This window comes from Toxorhynchites rutilus, chromosome 3, assembly GCF_029784135.1.
Source record: "Toxorhynchites rutilus septentrionalis strain SRP chromosome 3, ASM2978413v1, whole genome shotgun sequence".
Taxonomy (NCBI): domain Eukaryota; kingdom Metazoa; phylum Arthropoda; class Insecta; order Diptera; family Culicidae; genus Toxorhynchites; species Toxorhynchites rutilus.
In genome coordinates this window covers 240,807,076-240,829,721 of record NC_073746.1, presented here as the reverse complement: position 1 = coordinate 240,829,721, position 22,646 = coordinate 240,807,076, and the positions used below count along the sequence as shown (strand labels likewise).

General features: G+C 38.1%; 1 protein-coding gene across 14 annotated transcripts in view; it reads left to right on the top strand.

The window, feature by feature from the left end:
* Positions 1-22,646, top strand: part of LOC129775055 (solute carrier family 22 member 21) — a 119,396-nt gene that overhangs the window by 42,159 nt on the left and 54,591 nt on the right. For 2 of the 14 annotated variants that reach the window (XM_055779256.1, XM_055779255.1), the window contains exon 1: positions 11,176-11,930. The exons of the other annotated variants lie outside the window; for them this stretch is intronic. The gene's annotated coding sequence lies outside the window, so the exon portion shown is untranslated. Of the gene's footprint in view, positions 1-11,175; positions 11,931-22,646 lie in introns of those variants that run through there. 14 annotated transcript variants of the gene reach the window in all.

Here is a 22,646-nt window from a genome sequence, read left to right as displayed (position 1 = left end):
TTGGGTACGAGAAATGATTCTGTGATGGTTTGGCAACCTTCCCTTCTCTGGAAGGGGGAGAGGGGCCCCCTAAAAATATAACACATATTTCAACCCAACATGACAATTGAATGTGTTCTACAATTACATCGTGATAAGCGTTGTTGGTCCAATTGATGTTTCGCAAATCCAAATTAGCCAAATATAATTAGCCTTATCAACCAGTATTAATTTGATTCCTATAACCTATTCCTATTTACCGTTTTTAGAACTCCTATATACGATTTTCATTTTCATTTCACTAACAACTCGTCTGCATCAACACGTGTTGATGCATTTTAAATTCCTGATGTTAATGGTCGCTGTTTGAAGTAGTCTGTTTTCAAAAATGTAATCAAGTTCAAGTAAGTTAAGTTATTAGTACAAAATTAAACAGTTATGTTATAACGTTACATAACGATTATAACGATAACATGGTGCCATACAAATGAAACCAAATTTCTGCATAGCTCGAGAACTAATCAAGCGAATGAAATCAAATTTGGCATGTGGAGGTTTTAGGGGACAATAAATGTATCAATGATGGTTCTCCTCACCCACTCTCTGGGAGGTGACTGCCATACAAATGAAACACAAATTTCTGCATAACTCTAAAACTAATCAAGCTAATGGAGCCAAACTTTGTATGTGAGGATTTATAATGAGTTTTGGTAGAATAACTAGGAAATTTAAATTGTAAAAAATCAGTTAGAAGATCAATCAATGAACAGTTTCACGATTGGACCCATGAATTTCGCTGAGTATGAACGTGAATGTTTGAAGATATTGATAACAAAAAATTCATTTAGGGCGGGACGGAGTTTGCCGGGTCAGTTAGTAAATATATAAAAGGAAATTTAAATATTTAACAAGTCGATAATTACGTTATTTATCTTTGTATTCAAATCTCTAGAATTATTTCCTGACTCAATTTCAACACGAGCGTTGCAAATTATTCATTTTTATTTATTATTTCCAATTTTATTATTTATTATTTTTCACTAATCATTAAATCACACGAAATTGACCATTCCACATGGCAAAAAATGTAAAAATGAAGTTCAGTGGAAGTTGTCAGCAATATCGCACGCAAATTGTGTAACGCATAATCACAGAGCAATCAATCTATTTATTTTTGTTTTGTTCCATTATCAATAATTCATTGCGATTATGATTGGCGGGCGGATACGGTTCCTGATATTACATTATTGTTTCACTTTTTCACTCGATTAGCGAAACAGTTCTTATTATTAACGACTCGGTGTGGATTGTAGTGGGAGACAAGAAACAACCGCAAAGGTACCGCGTTCGTGATTTCAGTCCAATTTTCCAATATAACTCCTTCAACTAGAGGCGTTTATTCTATTACAGAGAAGAAGTGTTCAAATTGTGAACTACTTGCGGCGTTAGCTTATCCATAACCATATGCTTTGGTGTCGGGCAAATATTATTCTGATAGGTACATGGCAGCTTTGCGTTCTGATGTGATTTTTGAAAAACACATTTCTGGTAATAATAGAGCACGAACTACTGGATGATAAAATTGTCCTCTTAATTGTATTCAAATTTATATGCGAATATCATACAAAAAAAAAAGAATTCCTCTCTACAAAGCTTTTTTTCCCTGGTCTGATCTTGTCTCACCAGACAAAGCCGAAATGAAAGAACAACTTTTTCTGGAGACACTGAGAAGCTTCACCCCAAGCACCCTGTCGTAAGTGTTGGAAGTGGGAAGTTTCACTGTGTTGATTGTATGTGAATAATGCATAGAAAATTGGCATAAACGCGCCGCGAATATGTTTAAACACGTACATATTTTCTCGCACGACTTGTCGCTGCTTTCGATATAGGGGCTCGGTTGTGATAAATTGCGTCACCGTTGTGAACACGGTTATTGGCTTTAACGATGCTACGAATAGATGATATCAAGTTGAAATGAACAATTGTGGTGGAAAACATAATTTTGAGTTTCGAGGTGGCTCTCTAATTGATATTTTCGTTTGTAGTAGAATGGGCAATGTCAACATCATCGATGCCGAATAAATACTAGCTTGAAAGGAAGTCTGAACTTTTATTCTAGAAAAGGTTTAAAGGAATGATTAAAATACTATATAATTTTAGGTGAAACATTGTTTGAAATGAATACATACACTTTGACAAAAACCCACACAAAACCGAACTATCAATTCGAAAAATCGAACAGAAATTGTGATTGCATCGAATATTCAATTCAATATACCGTATAAATCAATACATTATCAGCAGCAGTACGTAAATTCCATAATATGGGGTGAACACATTTTTTTACCGTTGGATTAAGTATATGAGACAAACACTGCTTTCTTAAAGCTCATCTTTAGACCAAATCTTATTTCAAATACTACGAAATCGTTGAGTGTGATTTGATTTATGAAGCAAAAGATATCGAAATATAGCTACAGAAAACATACGGATGTTCATCTCAACTAAACCATCGAAAACTGGCTAAAGGTTAACGAGGCAAATTTGTGTTTAACATTCAACGGATGCATTATCGCGACAACCCAATTTGCGCCTTTGCCACTCGCAGATGCTGTGCAACTCTAGTGTCGTATACTATGTCACATGTGATGATGTTTGTTGTAACGCGACATGAAACAAATACGTCGCGTCTTGTCTACCATTCCACCGATGGATTACCAACCGATTTTGTTTTGGTGCTGTCTCATTCCCTCGTCGCGAAATGTGCCTTCTAGCGTAAACCATACGAGCACTGGTTCGTCTCGTTTTCCTGCAATGTGACTTTTATTGCGCTCTCAGAGATCACTCTCGCTCTCGCAATATACGTGGTGTTAGAAAATTACCGGTGCTCTCCCAGCATCCCATTGTGGGTTGCCAATCACGTTGAAGCGGGAAAATTTGTTTTGTTTTTCTCCAGTGCTCGCAAATTTACTGATCTTTAAGCTATTGTGGATAAACACTTAACATCAAAACATGACTGTAACCTTTGATATATGAGGGGCTCAGAATGCAAGGGGTGTAAGTGACTTGATCGATTTCTCATCATCAACTTTTTAATTAGTTAATAACTCAACTGCAAAAACTTTCCAATTTAAATTTGCTATAGAATCCGATAGATGAGGTTCTGACCTATTTTCCACATTGGTAAATACAGCTGGGAATGTATTTGCAGCTAAGTTATGACCCAAAGAGAGAGTCGATGTAGTGAAATCGATCAAATTCACCCATTTTGACACAAAATTGATAATTGATTGAACTTTAACCCTTTCGCTACGAGCGTTGTCTATAGACGACATCAGGGTGATACTGCGCAGTGCTCCGTTCAGCGGTAGCACTCCGACGGAGCACACTGCCGTAGAGAAAGGGTTAATGATTGAACAATATTGGAAAATATTTAAAAATTACTAAATATATGCTGTGATGCTGAAATAATGAAACTGGCTCCGCTACAGAGAAAGTTCGCAAGGGCCAAAGATCAGTGTTTGCCAGCTGTTGACAATAATATTGCTCTTCCGAATACACCACCTTTCTCTTCCGTAAACAAATCCAGATAGGCGGTTGAAAATTCGTTCGGTGAAGCTATATGAAACATCCCGAATGTGAGGGAAAAGTTATGAGTTGCTCCCAGTCGGTGCCATCGGAGGAACAGTTGGGAGTACCTCACGAATCTTGCAAAACTGGCAACTCCTTCCGGTGTTTTTGAACGCTGTCCGGTTTTCCAGCAGCTACGGACTCTTGTTGAGTTATCAGACCACTACGTTTCTGATTCTTCTCAACGGCGTTGATCAAAAATCGTAACACGTAAGTCGTGCTGCGACTCCAGTCGCGATTCCGGTTTCCTTCATGTGATCCGTAAAGCAAAGTCATTCCTCTTTGGGCTATTAAATCAGCGATAGTCTTCGCTCAAATAGAAAGGGAAATTAACTGCAATGTTTCAAACCTTTGAAAACTAAGAAGCAAGCAAGCAAGCTCAAATAGGTCTCACCGCCCCATTTTGTCGCTTAATTACATTCCGATGGTACCCTTCTCCATTCGTCCATGAACATGCGTTCCTGAATTTTTCCTACCCAAAATATGACGTACGGTCTCGTAAGAGATGTTTGATTCACGGACTAGCTCTCTAACTTAATTGACGATTTCAAAACAGCATTCCTTTTATTTTGTTGTTGTTTTCATGAGCTGAAGAGTAGGATAGTCGTCCTTGGCGTGGCATATCGTTCATCTCTTCTCGGCCGTCTTTGAATGCCATATACCATCCATACACCCGTGTTTTCAATATAGTTGAGTTTCTAAATGTATTCTGCAACATTTTCAACCTTTCGGCATAAGAAAATTTGCTTGTAACATAAATTTCACACAACATATTTGACCGATGGAACTTTCTACATCACAAAAAATTGACTTCTAGCGTAATTTTTGAAAAGGTCCAATGTAACATTTTCGCCAACTCGAGAAAAACGTAGTTGAAGACCCGAACATCATTTCGCGAATTGTCTTAAAAGCTATCAATCTTTATCACTGTTTTCACCACTAGCTGTCAAAAATAACTCCGTAAAACCAATCGTAACTATTGTTCCGTGATTTGAGATTAAGGTTGAAGCCTTGGAGCGAAAAATGTTACATTGGACGTTTTGACTGCCCGCGTTTGCACATTGGACATATTACGTTGCACTATAAAAATTTGAAACTAACTAATAAACAACAATCCAAATATCAGCATTTCGTTCTAAAGACTGATTATTATTGTTATCACTCGTTGAATTGCACTGAAATCGATAACAACACCTGTAAGAAACAAATTCCAAAACGACCGAAGTACGACTGCGAGTTGTATTGACTGCTTTGTTACTTCGGACGTTTCGGCCGTCGGAGGAAAGTGGCGTCCGAAGTAACAGCCGGGTGCTTAAAATTCGAATCTGTACATTGGATATTTTTTGTATCAGCGACAAAAAGATGAAGAAGATAGATACGTGAACGATTGTTTTTGTAATACATTCAATGATTGAAAACTAATAGCGTGCATCCATTAACTCGATTTGTTTACATTTGTTACATAGGACCTTTTCAAAAGTTACGCGAGACTTGTTCTTAATGTTCAGCGTCATAAATAACAATAAATAACAGATCACGCTCAAAGTTGACATTAGGAAACATGTTCAGCGGGAGGATTTCAAATTACAAATTCCCGGTATATATTTAACAGAATGTAATCGAAATCCGGACATTTGAGCGCTTACGATGATAACTTCAACTACCAAAAAAATTATAGGAGATTGTGTCCATGACACGACCGCATTGTTGACGTAGGACTACCCTGTTATTACATCGTACGTACAACGTAAACCAACCAGCACCAAACAAGCGTTCAACAAAGCATGCATACAGAGCCATACATATTGAAGTGACTAAATATATAAACACTTCTCACCATTTTGCGCAATTGTCAAAAGACACACTTTTTATTATTATGACTAGCCTCGAAAAAAGTTGCATTACTTTCTCATGCTCGAGATAAGCGCAGCTATCAAATACACTCCTTAGTGGAGAAATTTGTGTTACTGGGAAGCGAAACCAAATCACATACAAAATTCCAGATCGTAATTTATTTTCTTGGTGACTAGATAAACAAAATAAACTTTTTTTGTTAATCTGAATAACCTCGAAAAGAGTTGCATTGCTTCATTATGATCAAGATTAGCGCAGATGACGTTTTATGTTGAAGGCAGTTTTGCAAGTGGCACGCAAACCTAAATATTTCATAACATTCCATCACGACATTCACGATGGCCTGGATGATTCCCCAAATGATTATGTAGCGCAGAACCTAGAGCCTGCTTCGCCATAGCGTCAGTTCGATGCATTGATGCAATGTCAAAGGCGCAAACGAAGCCCCTATGGTACCGGAAAACAAGCGATGTTCACTGCTTCGAACATAGAAAAATACTGAATATTTGCCTCAGTATGACCTAGTAATGATTCCCCACACAATTGGGTAGCTCAGAACCTCCGTGCCATGGCGTCAGTTCTACTTCTCAAGCCCTTTCATTTGATACCCACATTGAAGCGGTTCTGAGAAAATATGTAATCCGCCATTGTGTAGCGGCCTCCATGTTTGATTCACATTTTCCATAAATAACTGTGTTCTACTGGTCTCAAGCCCTTTCATTCGATACCCATATTGATCGGGTTTTGGAAAAACCCATATTGATGGGATTTTGTGGAAGTATGTACTTGGATTTTCAAGATAATGGAATACGCAGTTTCATAATGACACCAGAGAAAAAGATGTGTTCCAAATTTCAGATCAAACGGTCAACAGGAAGGGGATCACATTTCTATTGATGTGCCACAGCTCTACAGACAAAGTCACAAACATACAAATGGGCCCAAGCTAGATAAAACCATTTAGTAAATAAGTGCAAATCATAATTATATCACGTTTACCGAGAGAAAATTCGAAGTCGCGTCCAGTTTCACAAACATCAAACTACGTTCTTGAATGTTCCAATTTTAAATCCAATCTTTATACTCTAGCAAATATTCCCCTTCGTTTTTTTTCCAAAATATATATTTTTGTTAAGGCTCATAAGCGTTAGTCTGACAGGGCCGGGAGTACAATATTTTCACAATATTTCTTATAAGCTATGTTAGTAGTTTGTAACCGATTACTCGCGGTTGGCTCGATTACTCACTTCTCGTTTGTTAGAGAATGACCTTCATCGAGAACTTCATGTGGGTGACGAATATCGGCATCGCTTACCTGGAGAACGTAAAGTATTTGGTCCCCTGCCATTCGTTGAATTCAAGCATCAAATACGTCTTGAGCACGAAAAGAAGTTTTTCACTTCTTTTACCGGATTTCATTATCTTTTGTAGTTTTTTTTCATCGCCATCCGCAATTAGTCCATTTTTTATTGCATACGTTAACGCTAAAATCGAGGAAAAATGGATTGGAATTTTCGAGCATTCCATCCGATAATTGAAAGAAAATTGTAGAAATTGTTGAATCGTACTTGCCAGACTTAAATGCTCTGACTGAGTGAGTGATTTTCTGGCGTAAACAAAATCTAAACCATCTAAAAATCACAACTGAGTGCAGATACTTGTAAGAAATAATACAGATCAGGTTTAATTCCAAGGCCACATGTTAAGAGTTTCACGAATAAATGAGACTCTCTAAACTATGGTTTTGTTCACATAATGTATATACATAACGTTTTGTTTTTTGTGTCCCGCGTTAGACCTCTGACCATCTGGTCACTTTACCCTAGCCCCCATATTTAGAGTGGTGCGTCTGTCTCGACTCGAGGAATCCAGGATAGAATGGTCACTAACCGGCTCAATCATCATCTCGTGTAGAGTTGTCATGAGCGGTACAATCCTCAGCTCATGGTGAATGATCAGTGGACTGCACAACTTTCGGATCGTGTATCTGTAAATAGTGTGTGTGTATGTATTGCCGCGACTAAGTTAAAGTTTGTAGATCGGGTAGGAGGGATATGAAACAGGGATACAACGAAGGAAACATCATTCAACGTTGACATCGGCGTTTCTGAGGAACAGGTATAGATGAAGCAGAAGATCAGGATCACGGCTACCTGAGATATCCCGGACGGGAATATCTGACTGTCTGCCTTGTGTCCTCAAAGCTCTGGAGAGCTGAGAGCGGCAGCATGGAACCGGATACACGACCAGACAATATGCTCGATGTCGTGGTAGCCATCGCCACAATCACAAAAATTGTTTGCTGTGAGCCCAATGCGATAAAGATGCGCGTTTAGGTTGTAGTGATTGGACATAAGCCGAGATATCACGCGAATGAAATCACGACCACGAATCCCTTGAACCATGCACTCATCGAGACCTTAGAGATAATCGTGTGTAACCAACGACCGAACTCATCTTCATTCCACATGCGCTGTCAACTTTCGAGTATGTGCTGACGAGGAATGTGGTAAAATTCATTATAAGTAATTTGCCTTTCATGAAGTGTGCATTCTGAAGCGCCCCTAGCGAGTCCGTTTTCTCATTCCCAGGAATCGAACAAAGGGAGGGAATCCATGCTAAGGTAATCTTGAAAAATTTTTCAATCAAAACACTCAATAGTTGTCTTATTCTTGTAAGGAAATAAGATGAGCGTTAATCAACTTTCCTCTTCGTTGTTCGTAGATAAGTTGCAGTTGCAGAATTATGTATGGGATAATGGATCTAGCTTCTAGTTTTCATCAATTCAAACAATTTACACGTCAGGGCATTGTAATGTATAACATTAGGGAATTTCCGATTCGTTTGGTATTTAAATCGTCAACATCCGTTCGCGGTATTGTAACGTTAATTTTATTTCATAAAACGAGACCTGTTTCTGATTTGGCACCCTTAATGAAAGACGTAGTATTGACATATCATAGCCCGAAAAATTACTGTTGCTATGGAATTGGATGCTTTCATGTAAGTTATGAATCACAGAATCCCATAAAATCATGTTATATTATTATAATTTGTAATTTTTTTCATTGTGTGGTTAAATCCGGACAATTTTGTTTTTAATTCCGGACACTCTTGTACAATTCCTTCAATGAGAAATTTCATCGTTTACTTTGATCCGTCCAGATTCAAAATCATTTTCTGAATATGCTTATTTCTCCGGAAATGGGTTTGTGAAACGCAAATATTTGTTTTGATTTTGGCCATTTTTTGTCAACAGCTAGGTACAATGCTTGACACTACACTAAAATGATACAATAGTAATTATCAGTCACACTAATTCAAAAAGCAAAATGGTTATGGTTTTCTTCAAAAAAGCGAACGGATTCAAAAGCATTATGCGTCTGCGTCTGCGACATGATGATTGTTGCGTGAAAGGAGTTGCTAGAATAACATACAAAGATGGTCAATTGAGGACCCTGAGTTATGAATTCATGATCGTTCGCCTAGTAGCGGACACGTAACCAATTAGGCTACGAAGACCTTGTTACGAGTTATGATTTTGCGCGCTAAATGTCCAAACCAAGATACCTACAATTGCAATAGTTTTGAATTGCAATGAATTATATATTTCAAAACAAAAATTAACCGGGCAAACGTAATGTAACGCACGGATCTAGCTAAAGCATCGTATCCTATGTTTCAAACTAACTGTGCAATCAGTGGAACACAGGTTTGCGTGTGAGAAACCGCCGCTTCCGACGACGGGTTGGCTTGGGCAGTCTTGATTTCTTACCCTCGTTGAATGGGGTTTACCCCCATTACATTGACCCTGGAATAAAATTACGGAAAACGAAAACGAATGCATTCAGAGGCGGAAAATTTTGCATGTTTTGCAATAGGGATTGATCAGGGAGAGCACAATCTTTCGATAATCGTCAACCGCTGAGCAATCATTACTGAATGAATTTTCAAACAGGTGCCCATATGTATAGATTTGGGTATTGAACAGTTTGTTTTCGAAGCATTTTTGAGCTATTGAAACATGTTTGTCTGAGTCGATGAGTAATAATCAGAACTCGTGGACCTTATATCCATCGAATGGAATGACTGTCATACCACTTCATGCGGCTGAGAGATAAAAACACTCAAAAACTTGTACCTTAAACGCAACGTCATTTTCGTCATTTTCGAAACCTTTAACTCAAATCCTAGTACAGCAAAAAAAGACGTAGTACTACGTCGAAAGTCGGAAAGTCGCGTGTGTCAGTTCTCTATAAGCGCGAGTTTGCCAGTCGTTTATTGCTCATATTTTCTTCATCCGCTTAAATGGCACTAACGTTCCTAGAGGAACTTCTCAACGTAGTATTACTTGCGTTATTTTTACCAGTACTTAGTTGAGATTTCTAAGCCAAATAACACGCCTTGAATGCATACTGAGTGGCAAGCTCTAGAATACGCGTGAGCACAGTGCAAGTCCCCTGACCAGAACTGGAGCACATATAGTTCATATACCGAAACGAAAACAGTGTAATATTTAGTTGGAAAAACATCCATATGTCACACTAACGATACAAAACAATCCATTTACTACCATTTCAAATCATCTTGCTAGATTCTAGCCCATCATATTAATGTATCGTTGCGTTGAAGCATCTTGTATAATATAGACCATCAAAAATTATGAAGAACTTATCAAGGTTAAAATGAATCCGTACGGAACGGGCAGGATTTACATCAGATTAAGTCAGTCTACCGCGACGATCTGAAACTACTTGATGCATCGCTTTGTTTGGGATCATTGTTGAAGGTGGCTCTAGATCAACGGAAGTAATTTATGGGCTTCAAATGAGCCTAAAATTCTGGGTGGATCCAAATTATTACACAAGCAAATATACATGGAAAAGTGCTTACTTTGGGAAAAAATGGCGAGTGTCTCTTGAGCAAACACAAAACGCAAACAGCATGAAGTGTTACTTTTTTTCTGTTTCCACTCGATGAAACCTGCAGTCAAGTTTTCATTCGTCGGCCCGAAACTAAATACAAACATGCTCCATTGCCTTCCACTTGTGAGCATTGAGCATTAGTCACGACGATTAGAAGATGGTGATTATTATACGGAAGGCAATAATTGCCGGGTCATCCGAAAAATTTTGAAGATGCAAAATTGAAGACCTTCAAGGTTTATATTGAACGCTCAAAAATTGGCAGAATTTTTTGAAAGTGAGCGGTACAAAATACCCTAGAAGACACTGCAAAAAGATTTGTCAGCATGACAGCGCTTGACCACATGTTCCGAGACGAACTCAAAATTAACCGCCCCTTTTGGTGTATTTAACAAGAAAATCTTGAAAAATAATAAGAACAACTTGTAGGAATGTGAAATGGAAGCACGCCAGGCAGTAAAATCGTTAATACTCAAGAATATGGCGAGATAGTTGTTGTCGGTCGTTGTTGTGTTTGAATAGCTGACATCTGACAACGCTGCCTTCAAATAGAACATTATCCCTTCCGCCAGCCGAGAATCGCTCGTGAACTGTCGCGTCGCAGCCAAGAATCAGTTCTATAAACTCTCGCTCCCTCTCTTTTGTTCCTCGCCGAGGAGCAGCGAGCGCGCGGAGAGTTCAAGCGCAATGTTTGGATGCTGTCGTCTTATGCGAGCAGAAGCGCGCCTATCTCGAGTTGCTAAAATGTTGCAAAATGTTACAAGTAGCGTTCAGTTCACGCAGTGAATTGAATCGGTTACGACGTGCATCCACCGCGGTTCGTGCGAACTTTGTCCAATCTCATCAATTCTTGACTTTTGTGGAAAAGGGATTTTATTTATTTGGGCGCCTTCAGATAAGTGTGACGCGTAGTTGCTCAATCAACAGTCAATCTGTCCGAGATTTCTGGTGACGAGTTTCCCAGCTTGTTGATGGGAAAATAGAATCGTATTTCCAATGTGTGTGCACTTGTTTAAACAGATTCGTGCTCTAGACATTATTTGTGGTTAAGAAAATATTTGAACTTGGGCGAGCGGGAAACCATGAGTTTTAACTGTCGGTATGTATTGGAGCGAACCCATTCGATATAGTTGAAATAGAAGCTAGAACATCTTTTCAAACAAACTCAACACTCGGCGAATTGGAATTTAACATTACAGTGGAGATATTTTCCGTCGCTTCGAAAGTGAAGTGGTTGATGGGTTTATTCTTGGCTGTTGGGGTTTTCGTCGTTGAAACGTGCGGTCTAGAAGACAAGGCACGAGCCAAGTGAATTGTGTGTCTAATCTGTGCGGAACAGCGTGTGCGTGAAAAAGGCAAAGAAAATTGAATATTGATGTTTAGAGGTGAATAAGCTTTTCCAGTTGACGGTGAACAAAAGTTACAAAAAACAGCTGTATTCTGGTTCGCGTGATTCGAACGAAAAACGTGTGCGTTTTGTTTGTGTGGCTGTCTTACATCAATTCATCGAGCTGCGAAGGCGGCAGATTACTTACGGTTCAGGTAACGTAATTGAGTCTTACAGTTTCGAGGGGGGGAAATGATGTTGTTTTTTTTAATTTGTTTGTATTTCTATCCATTCATACAAATCATTTGCACTTGTTCATATAGGATTTTTTTTTCATCAACTATCAACATTCTCATCTTAACGAGAATGTGCGTAACGCAAAATGTAATCGTCATGCCTAGTAAACTCAAATGATTTTCGTAATTAGCGTATAAACAGTATGAAAAGAAAATTGTGGAAGTTTAATTGTGATTTATTGACATATTTATTACGATAAAAAACAAATTGACAGATTTATAATATGTAATGTAATATGGACAAAGGCAGATGTTTGAGACGAAGGCCAACCTTCCTATGGTACCCCTATGGCAGTAGCATTGCTTGGGTTATTTGTCTAAAATATTGGGAAGTCACAGAACGTAATATAGAATATATTGATTTTTGGGATTTTTTCTCAGTATTTATTCCTCAGGGAATTGTGGGATGGTATCTTAAGAAAGATTGTTGTATATATATATATATATATATATATATATATATATATATATATATATATATATATATTATATATATATATATATATATATATACAGGGTTTTATGCCATTATGTGTGAAATACAACATCATTCAAATGTCTACCTAGGGCTTCCTCGCATACCTTGATCCGGAACAGGTCATTTTCGATGACTTTTCGGCACATATGGGACGGTATCTCGGTCATAACTTCACGAATGTTGTCTTTCAAATGTTCAAGAGTTTGCGAAGAGTTGGTATAGACACGGTCTTTCACTTAACCCCACAAAAAAAAGTCTAGCGGGTTCAAATCGCATGATCTGGACGGCCAATTGGCATCACCAAAACGCGAAATTATGCGTCCCTCAAATTTCGTTCGCAATATGGCCATGTTCGGTCGTGTTGTTTGGCACGTGGCGCCGTCCTGCTGAAACCACATTTCATCCGTATTCATATCTTCAATTTGTGGCAAAAAAAAATCGGTTAACATGCGGCCATAGCGCTCACCATTCACAGTTACCGTCTCGCCGTCCTCATTTTCAAAGAAATACGGCCCGATGACTCCACCAGACCATAATGCGCACCAAACAGTGACTTTTGGCGGATGCAATGGCCTCTCAACAATCAGGTGTGGATTTTCTGAGCCCCATAGACGGAAATTTTGGGTGTTCACATAGCCACCGAGCTCGAAATGTGCCTCATCGCTGAAGAAAATTTGATGCGAAAATTCATCTATATATATATATATATATATATATATATATATATATATATATATATATATATATTTATTTATATATATATATAGCTATGACCAAAACGAAAGTGTATGAGCTTGACAAATTCCAGGAAGGCCTAAATATTTACTATGGAACTCGATGTCGCGAATAATCTGCACCGCGGATCATCCGCTCGCGGATAATCGGGGTTCCACTGTATATATACACAACCATTCCCTGGCAAACCGATATAGCGGTTCTCTGATTTTCGTGGGAAGTGGAAATTTTGTTCTTTGTCGTAAACCATTAGACCCGTATTTTTTAAATTTTTTTTTAGGGTTCGTATTTTCATTTTAGGGTGATCCGACTTTTTCTCCTTTTTCCAAAAATTACATTTTTCTTTTTTTTTTTTCAAACAATTATTTATTGAATCTTCCATGATATAGCAATAACAATATTTGGTTATGCATTTGGTTTCAACTTTATGATGAATTATATCTGTTATCAAATCTTATTGTTAAAATTTAACATGTGTGCTGGAGCACAACGATAACGTTTGACCACTTTAAATAATTAACGTTTTTTTCTTCAGACGTGAAACCATAGGTTGACCGAGTCGCTTTGCTTATGGGTTTGGATGATTCTTTAACTTTTCCGCATATTTCCTCCTCGTTTTATGAAGTTCTTCTTTAACCGTCGCCATCCTTAAGTCACGACGTACGACACTATTGTCTTAGCAGCTTATTTTGTACTCTCTCGATAATTTCGACGTTACTTGCTGAAGCTGTTTGCCATAGTTGGCAGCCGTAATACCAAATAGGTTTCAGCATGGATTTATATAGAAGTAGTTTGAACTCAAGTTTTTATTTCGACTTCCTCTCGATTAGCCAATGTAATTGATTTGCTCACACCTTCAGTTGCGTTTTCTTTGTTTCTATATGTTTCTTCCAAGTGAGATGGAGATCTAGGTGTACACCGAGATATTTTATTTCATTCGACTGGGGCACTGCAGATCCTTCTTCTTCTTGAATAGCGTTAACGTTCCCTGTGAAACTTTTGCCGTCTCAACGAATGCATTAACTAGCGTCATTTATATAGTATTAATACTTAGTTGAGATTTCTTAAGCCAAATCACACGCCTAGAATGTATTCCGAGGGGCAAGCTCTAGAATACGCGTGACCACAGTGCAAGTCGAAGGAAATTTCGCTGACGAAAAATCCCCCGGCCAGAACAGGAATCGAACACGAACACCCGGCATGATAATGTGAGACGCTAACTACTCGGCCACGGATGCACTAATAAACAATAAATCTCGACGTCTCACGCAATTCTAAGACATTTGGCATCAAAAAAAAGACGGGTGGGTAATGTCGGGGACATAACCGGAGTGACGTAGGACTATACAAATGGGACAGCTTTTGTTAAATATATATTTTAAATATATTGTTTTATTTTCTTCTCCTACGTGAATACCTACCTATGTACCTTAAAAATGGATTAGTTTACTGTTTACTCTTCATGAATATGTTGATGGTTCTGAAAAGAACCTTTGGTGTTGTGTTTTTGTTATCACTCGATATTCCCATCTTGTTCGGTTAAATCTTCCTGTTTAGCTATTGCGTTTGCCACTCGCCACAGCTTTCACAGTTGGAAAATTTCTTCCCATCCAGCTTGTGACATGTTGTTCAGCAAATTACATTTGATGCGACGTGCCGGAGAAACACTTTGCCACTCACTGAAACTAATTGTTGCCTTGATGAGCGCCGAACCGAAGCTGCTCTGTTCTTGATGCGGGTTTTCTGATTGTCGTGAGCAGCTTTGCAAGCCAACTCGAGTACTCCGACGGCCGAAACTCTATAATCGCTGTTAGGTATACTGGTGCTCCGGCACCAATCCGTTCGGCCTAGTTACCCTTGCGGAGCAATCAATGAATGCGACCAACAGGGAACTGGAGACTTGCACGGTTCGAGTGAGACTTTGCCTTTCCCTTAACTTGTCCTCCTTTGTTACGTCCACGATGCTGATGCCGTACAACCACACGGGTTTACGGTTTGAAGGAAAATAAGATATTGTTTGGGGTCCGCGTGTTTTATACTCTAGCGGTACACACTCACAGGATAGAGAAAAATCGGCGGACTCAGCCAGAGGGGCGAGTCCAACGAGACGAACGAATGAGCGTTAAAAGGGAGCGATGGCAAAAAAATACATTCATTACGATTTGTTCGCTCGTTGGATTCACATGCAGGCTAAAAAGGGTCCTTTTCAGGATCTCAAAATTATCTTCAATCTAAAGAGTTTATTGTTTTGTTATCACTCGACATCCCCATCTTGTTCGGCTAAACCTTGCTGTTTAGCGATTGCATTTGCCACTCGCCACAGCTTTCACAGTTGGAAAATTTCTTCCCATCCAGCTTGTGACATATTTTACAGTAAATTACATTCAATGGCACGTCGCATTACCACCACTCAGTATCGGATTGGAGGTAATTTTAACCTGTAATTGAACATTTGCGATGACAGTGGTACAGTGTCGACCTTCAATGTGGGGTCATAATTTGGACCCCGAACTCTATGTTTACAAAAATGTCCAACTAAATATGTCGCATTACTGGTCCGTCCAATTAGCTAAATGTCGAGATAAGTGTAAATTACTGTACTTTCAATCTAGAAGCAATTTAAGAATTGGTGAAAATCAATAAGCTCAGAACAACTGCCAAATTCACATACTCATCATATCCTGGCAAACAAATTATGAAAAAATCAATTTGTGTTTTATTATTATTTTGGATATTGTTTTAGAAAGCATTGAACTGTATTTCCTAAACTCTTTTTTGGAAGGTTTAATGGCACTGAAAAGCGCCTTGTTTTATGGAATGGTTCCAATTTAGAAAACTTAGTACTCGTGGTTTTGAAAACGCCTGGTTTTCGAACGCCCTCGATGCCGCCTTGTTCTGGATTTGCCACCAAAGCAGTTTGTATAAAGAACAAACTTTTTTCTTCTGCTACCTGATGCCGTTTTACGATTGCGTTTGCCACTCGCCACTTATCGTCGCGAGCAGCTTTACCAGCTAACTCGATCACTTCGGCGGCCGAAACTATATAACGCCGGCTAGGTGAACTGGTGCACTGGTACTAACGAGCTCGGCCTAGGTACCCTTGCGGGGAACTCCAGATCAACACGGTTCGAGCGAGATTTTGCCTTTCCCTTCACTTTTCCTCCTTCACCATGTCCAGACATGGCTGCTTGGGTTGGTTTGTTGATGTGTTGTGATGCGAACCGATGTGGTGTACGGTTTGAATGAGAATGATCGTTACGGCAGCGGAGCGGGGATTTTTAAGCTGACTGGCTGGCTCGAGAATTACGCATGTGTGAGACTGCGACCAATGTTTCGTTCATTTTTTTCTTTTTCCTTTCCAATCGTGGTTCATTCTATTTCGCTGCTGCTCTGGTTGCCCGTTTTGGTCGGTTCGATTTGAGGAGCACAAAATGGACCAATAAAAAATGGGCACATAGTGCATTTTGACAATGCTTGATATTTCACAATTATTCAATTATTTATCTCAAGAAAAATGAAATGTTATTCGTTATGATAGATGCGTAGATATATTTCCTATCAATTGATGCAAAAACCTTTGCGATCTATTGAGAAATGCTCGAGTTATAAGCGTTCCAAATCTTGCATTTTTTCCTACTTGTTCAGTGCCTAGATTTCCATTTCACCCCCTATATCTTCCGGTTAGACGTAGTCCTACGTCAAAACTTTTTAACTTTTTTTGTAAACCCCGATTTCCGATTTGAAGAAAACTAAAATTTTGAGATCTGCGACCATAGTAAATGAAGCCCGTATGAGCCAATATTTTGCAGAGGGTATTTTATCGTGCAAATCAACATTTCGCAGCAAGTTCCGAATTCAGCAAATCGAAAAATCACCCAAGGGGGAGTAAAGGAAATCGGGATTTTCGAAAAAGAATTTATGATGCCAAATGTCTTAAAATTGCATGAAACTAGTGGCATCTCGAAAATATTTTTTTTTGTCAATAATTAACACTTTGGAACTTTTTCGAAATACGAGACGAAACGTATGGTTTTGGGTACCAATAAAAATAGTTATCTCGATTTTTCATTCATATATGAAATATATCAAAAAATATATCGCCCTTGGTCCCATGAAAACTATAAAAAAAGCAAATACAATCAATAATGACTAAACTAAAACCTAAAATTTTTCCAAAAAAGACTAGCTAATTTGATATGTCGATCATCTAAATCGGTTCATTAGTTCACAAGTTATGAATTTTTGAAAAAAGTCATGTTTGGAAAAAAGGGGAAAAAGTTGATTTTTAGATCCACCCTAAAATGGAAATGGTCACCCTAATGTAAAAAAAAATAAAAAAATACGGGTCTAATGTATTGCGATAAAGAACAAAATCGCCGCTTTTGACGAAAATCTGAGAACCACTACACCGGTTTGGTATGGAATGGCTGTTTATAGATTTATACAAACAGTGATTCTAAGACAAAAAAAGTTTTTTTTAAGTGCTTCATTTTTGCTTAAAATCGAGTGATTGGTCACCAGTAGGGTGCCAATGAAATTGGTCATCTCGAATTCCAAAAAGTTACCCCATAAAAAATGTTCACTACCTCGAAAAAACACCCTATGCGAAATATCAGCTCAATCGGACCTGAGGGAAAGTGTCGCAAAGCGGTTTGAGTTTGAGTTTTTTGAAAATCGAAAAATCACCCGATTTCCTTTACCTTGGGTGGGCCCCCCCAAGGTAAAGGAAATCGGGCTTTTCGAATTTTTTTTTTATGTCAAATGTCTTGAAATTGCATGAAACGCCGAGATCTAGTGTCATATCGAAATTTTTTTTTGTCAAAAATCGACATTCTGGGTTTTTTTCGGAATACCAAACGAAAAGTATGGTTTTGGGTGCCAATAAAAATAGTTATCTCGATTTTTCATTCGGAACATGCTACGAAATGTTATTTGCACGATAATATACCCTATGCAAAATATAAGCTCATTCGGACTTCATTTACTGGTGCCACAAACGATTTTTGACAAATTTTTTTTATTGAGATAACTTTAAATCTCGACCTGTCATGCAATTTGACATTAACATTGATTATGATGTTTTTTCGTTTTCGATCCGAGAGCTCCTGGGAGTGAATAGATGCCGATCAACAAAGTTGAAATTATGATTTTTATTCTTGTTTTCTTCTTTTTCCTATGCTTTATAATCTTATTTTTACCTATAAAACCACTTAATCACAAGTTTCTCGAAAAGCCAGTTCAATGACATTTATAAGAATACAATTTGAATTTGAGTTATTATGGTCAATTTTTTTTAGAATTCGCTTTTTTTTATGGAAAATGTGTTTTTTGCAATTTGTCATCTTCATTTCTCGATATCTCGGGTATAGTACCTGCTGCAGTTCTGAAATTTTGAATGTTTCTTAGTTAGAGTGTCTTCTTTCTATAGGAAATATAGAAACACAAATCGGTGACAGCCACTTCTCCGATTTTTGACCGCCTGAAAAGCCATAGTGTGCTGCTCATTTTTAGACTTCTCTTTCTGATTACCTTTTATCATCGATGGGATTCGTACTCATTGAGAGGCGATTCAATTCTTATAAAAATGTTAAAAAATTGCACGATGGCGTGAATTTGAACAACAGATGGGTAAATGTGCAGCTTCCAATGATCATTACTTTGAATAAAATATTTTAAACCCTTCATGAACTATAATCGTGTATTTTCAATTAAAAAAATCCGATTTCATATTTATACAATTGGAAACAAGTATACATTAGTAGGTATTATGATTATTTAAACACAGTTTTTTCAGTCCTCCATCATACCGTAGACCATTGTTCGAACTTTCTTTCGTTCACGGTCCATCATCTTCTGCACTAAATGACAGATCAAATTTAACATTGATACCACTTACAATAATACCAATATAAAAAAATGAAAAATATTGACCGGCATATTCTTGGTATGTATTTGACAGAATGTATTGGACATTGGACATTGGACTTTGGACATTTTTCGAATTAATTCATGAAGCATCGCAACATTCAACATTCACTCTGCATTTTCCCGCACATCAAAAGAAATTCAAACCACCAGTCCACTCCATCGAACGCTTGTTAAAGATATATTAAACTCTTCACACTAAACGAATTAAATTCAAGTGAAGAAGAACTTCACAAACGTTATAATGGAAGTTTCCTCACACATTCTTTGCAATAAAAGTAAAACGAATGTTACAACACCAAAGCGATTATCATTACACACATCTCACTTACCAGGCAGAATTTGCCTAATAGGATTTACCGGGAGACAAGAAGATTTAAAATGTGCACGTTTGTGGTTTGCAGAAAAAGAACATTCCGAATGTAATGGAAGAATACCACAAACAGTGGGAACACAGGAAAAAAGTTTCTTCTCCAGCTCGGAATAATTGAACCGTCATGTCCCGATCTGGAGTGATGCTCTGAAGCAAATTTTTGTTATTTTAAATAATATTTGATCATGTTGGGCAGTTTGAAAAATACAATTTAAAAAAAATCGACAATTGAAAATCCATTTTGACTAGAGTGACAAAACAATCAGATTACGATGTGTATTTCGATCTGTTATCGTGCTGTATTCTATTCGGGACAGATACGACGGGTTCATCTCGCTACAGAAAAAATGAAGCTAGTAAAAAAAAAATAACAGCGGTTGTAGCTTGATGTTGCTTTTGTGTGGCATTTTTCCGCCGTGTTATATCTGCTCTAGCTCTGGGGAAGGATGTATCTGTACACGCCAGGATAATGGGAATAACGCGATAACCATTTGGAAACGAGAGGAATAACGACTCACGGTTGGCTGCGGATTATATTTGTAGGTATAATATAATGCCTTTTAGATTGTTATGACGCGATATGCTTTGCAATCCATGATGATGTAAAAAAGGAACAGGAAGTGAATTCTCTCTTCTTTTTCAACTAGGCTATTTTAAAGAATGATGAAAACGATATATATATATATATATATATATATATATATATATATATATATATATATATATATATATATATATATATATATATATATATATATATATATATATATATATATATATATATATATATATATATATATTAGGAATTTTCGAAGATGTAATATTTCATGCAGGCAAAAATATTCTATTTGTGATTAGCGATACTTCGATTGAATACAGGATTTTCCTTAAAATTCTATAAAAGTCGAAGGTTTGTCTTTCTAGTTTGTCGATAAATACTGAGCATCTCTTTAGGCAATGGAAGGAAAGAGAACAGAAAGTGAAATTAATTTCCTCTGTTCGATTTTTCGAGTCAGTCTTTTGTAAATATTTGTATTATTTTTCGTGAGAAGATCAATCACTCATCATAAGCAAGCAAACGGTGATTTGTGTTAAGATATACTGTCCAAGCCGTTGAAGCAGCGAAAAAAATTATGTAGGATGAATATTTCACAACGATACTAGACTTCCTTTTCCTTAGTCATAGCAATGCGACATTCAAAGTTTGTGTCGAATCTTGGTAATGAATGAATTATGAGTCGGCTGTTTTTTTTTAAATTTCAATTACTACGTGCGTTGTACCACTGAAAGCAAAGTCGTGTAAATGTTCTGCCAACTTTTTCAGAAGTAAAAAAATAAAACATTCCGTTCTGTGATGTACCTGAATAGAGGAACAAGTACCTGGGGAAAATTGGTTTTTTATTCTGGGGCATTGAAGAAACGTCGTTTTTATTCTCGACTAGATTGATGGAGTAGAATGCCTGATAATGCTCAAGTAGTGAATTGTTGTTGGTATTCAAAATCACTCGTGTATTTTCCAGTAATTTTGCCAACTTCTGAGCTGATGAATTTTGGATGTGGCTGTGCACAGTTACGTTTCTTTTCTTATCCTGCATGATAAATATCTCAGAACTACGTTTGTCTCAAATTGCGAGAAAAAAAAAAGATTGAGCAGAGTTTATGTCGTCTCGGAGACGTCAAAGTCTACAATGATACATGAACTGAATGACGTCTCCCAGGCGTTATTGTATGTTCAAGAAAACTGTGCACAATTTTATCTCTCCGTTCGACTTCCATGGCGGTTGTTTACAAAATGCTATCGTTTGGTGTTATGACATAAATACATGGTGAAAGGTAATGAATTTCCCGACACGTGGGTGAAAAAAGTTTCCAAATCCGTCCACTAGGAGCGCCACAATGAGCAAAAGAATTTGTTCCAATATTAAATGAAGCAGACTTTATGCAACAATAATCACACAACAGTAAATTTCAAGCCAAAAATATCTGATACATGCCATTAGGAAATACAATATATTAGTCAAAAAAGTCCTGCGGTATTTCCGCGAGGTGTCGTTGTAAGCGCGTAGTTATAGTTGTATTCATTGTATCGAGTCATACTATAGCTTGTTGGAAAGGTATTTTTGCGCGCTATAATATAGTTCTTGACAGTGTTTTGTTTGGTTAAGTCGTTCGTGAGTTATAGTGTCGCAAATATGGAGCAAAATAAAGAGAAAATCCGACATATTTTACAGTACTACTATGACAAAGGCAAAAATGCATCTCAAGCTGCCAATAAAATTTGTGCAGTTTATGGACCCGATATAGTTTCCATTTCCACCGCACAACGATGGTTTCCACGTTTTCGTTCTGGTGTAGAGGTCGTCGAAGATGCGCCACGCTCCGGAAGGCCTGTCGTCGAAAATTGCGACAAAATCGCTGAATTAGCCGAGAAAGACCGGCATAGTAGCAGCCGTAGCATCGGCCAAGAGCTGGGGATAAGTGATCAAACCGTTATTAACCATTTGAAGAAGCTTGGATTCAGAAGCTCGATGTATGGGTGCCACACACGTTGACGCAAAAAAACATCTTTGACCGTATCGACGCATGTGAATCGCTGCTGAATCGCAACAAAATCGACGCTGCTGAATCGTTTCTGAAGCAGATGGTGACTGGCCAGGAAAAGTGGGTCACTTACGACAACGTGAAGCGCAAACGGTCGTGGTCGAAGCCCGCTGAAGCGGCTCAGACGGTGGCCAAGCCCTCATTAACGGCCAGGAAGGTTCTGCTGTGTGTTTGGTGGGATTGTCAAGGAATAATCTATTATGAGCTGCTTCCCGATGGCCAAACGCTCAATTCGGACCTGTACTGCCAACAACTGGACCGCTTGAAGGTAGCACTCATGAAGAAGAGGCCATCTTTGATAAACAGAGGCCGCATTGTCTTTCATCAGGACAACGCCAGGCCACACACTTCTTTGGTGACGCGCCAGAAGCACCGGGAGCTCGGATGGGAGGTTCTTTTGCATCCGCCGTATAGTCCGGACATTGTACCAAGTGACTACCACCTGTTTTTGTCCATGGCGAACGAGCTAGGTAGTCAGAAGTTAGCCACAAAAGAGGCCTGTGAACATTGTCTATCCGAGTTT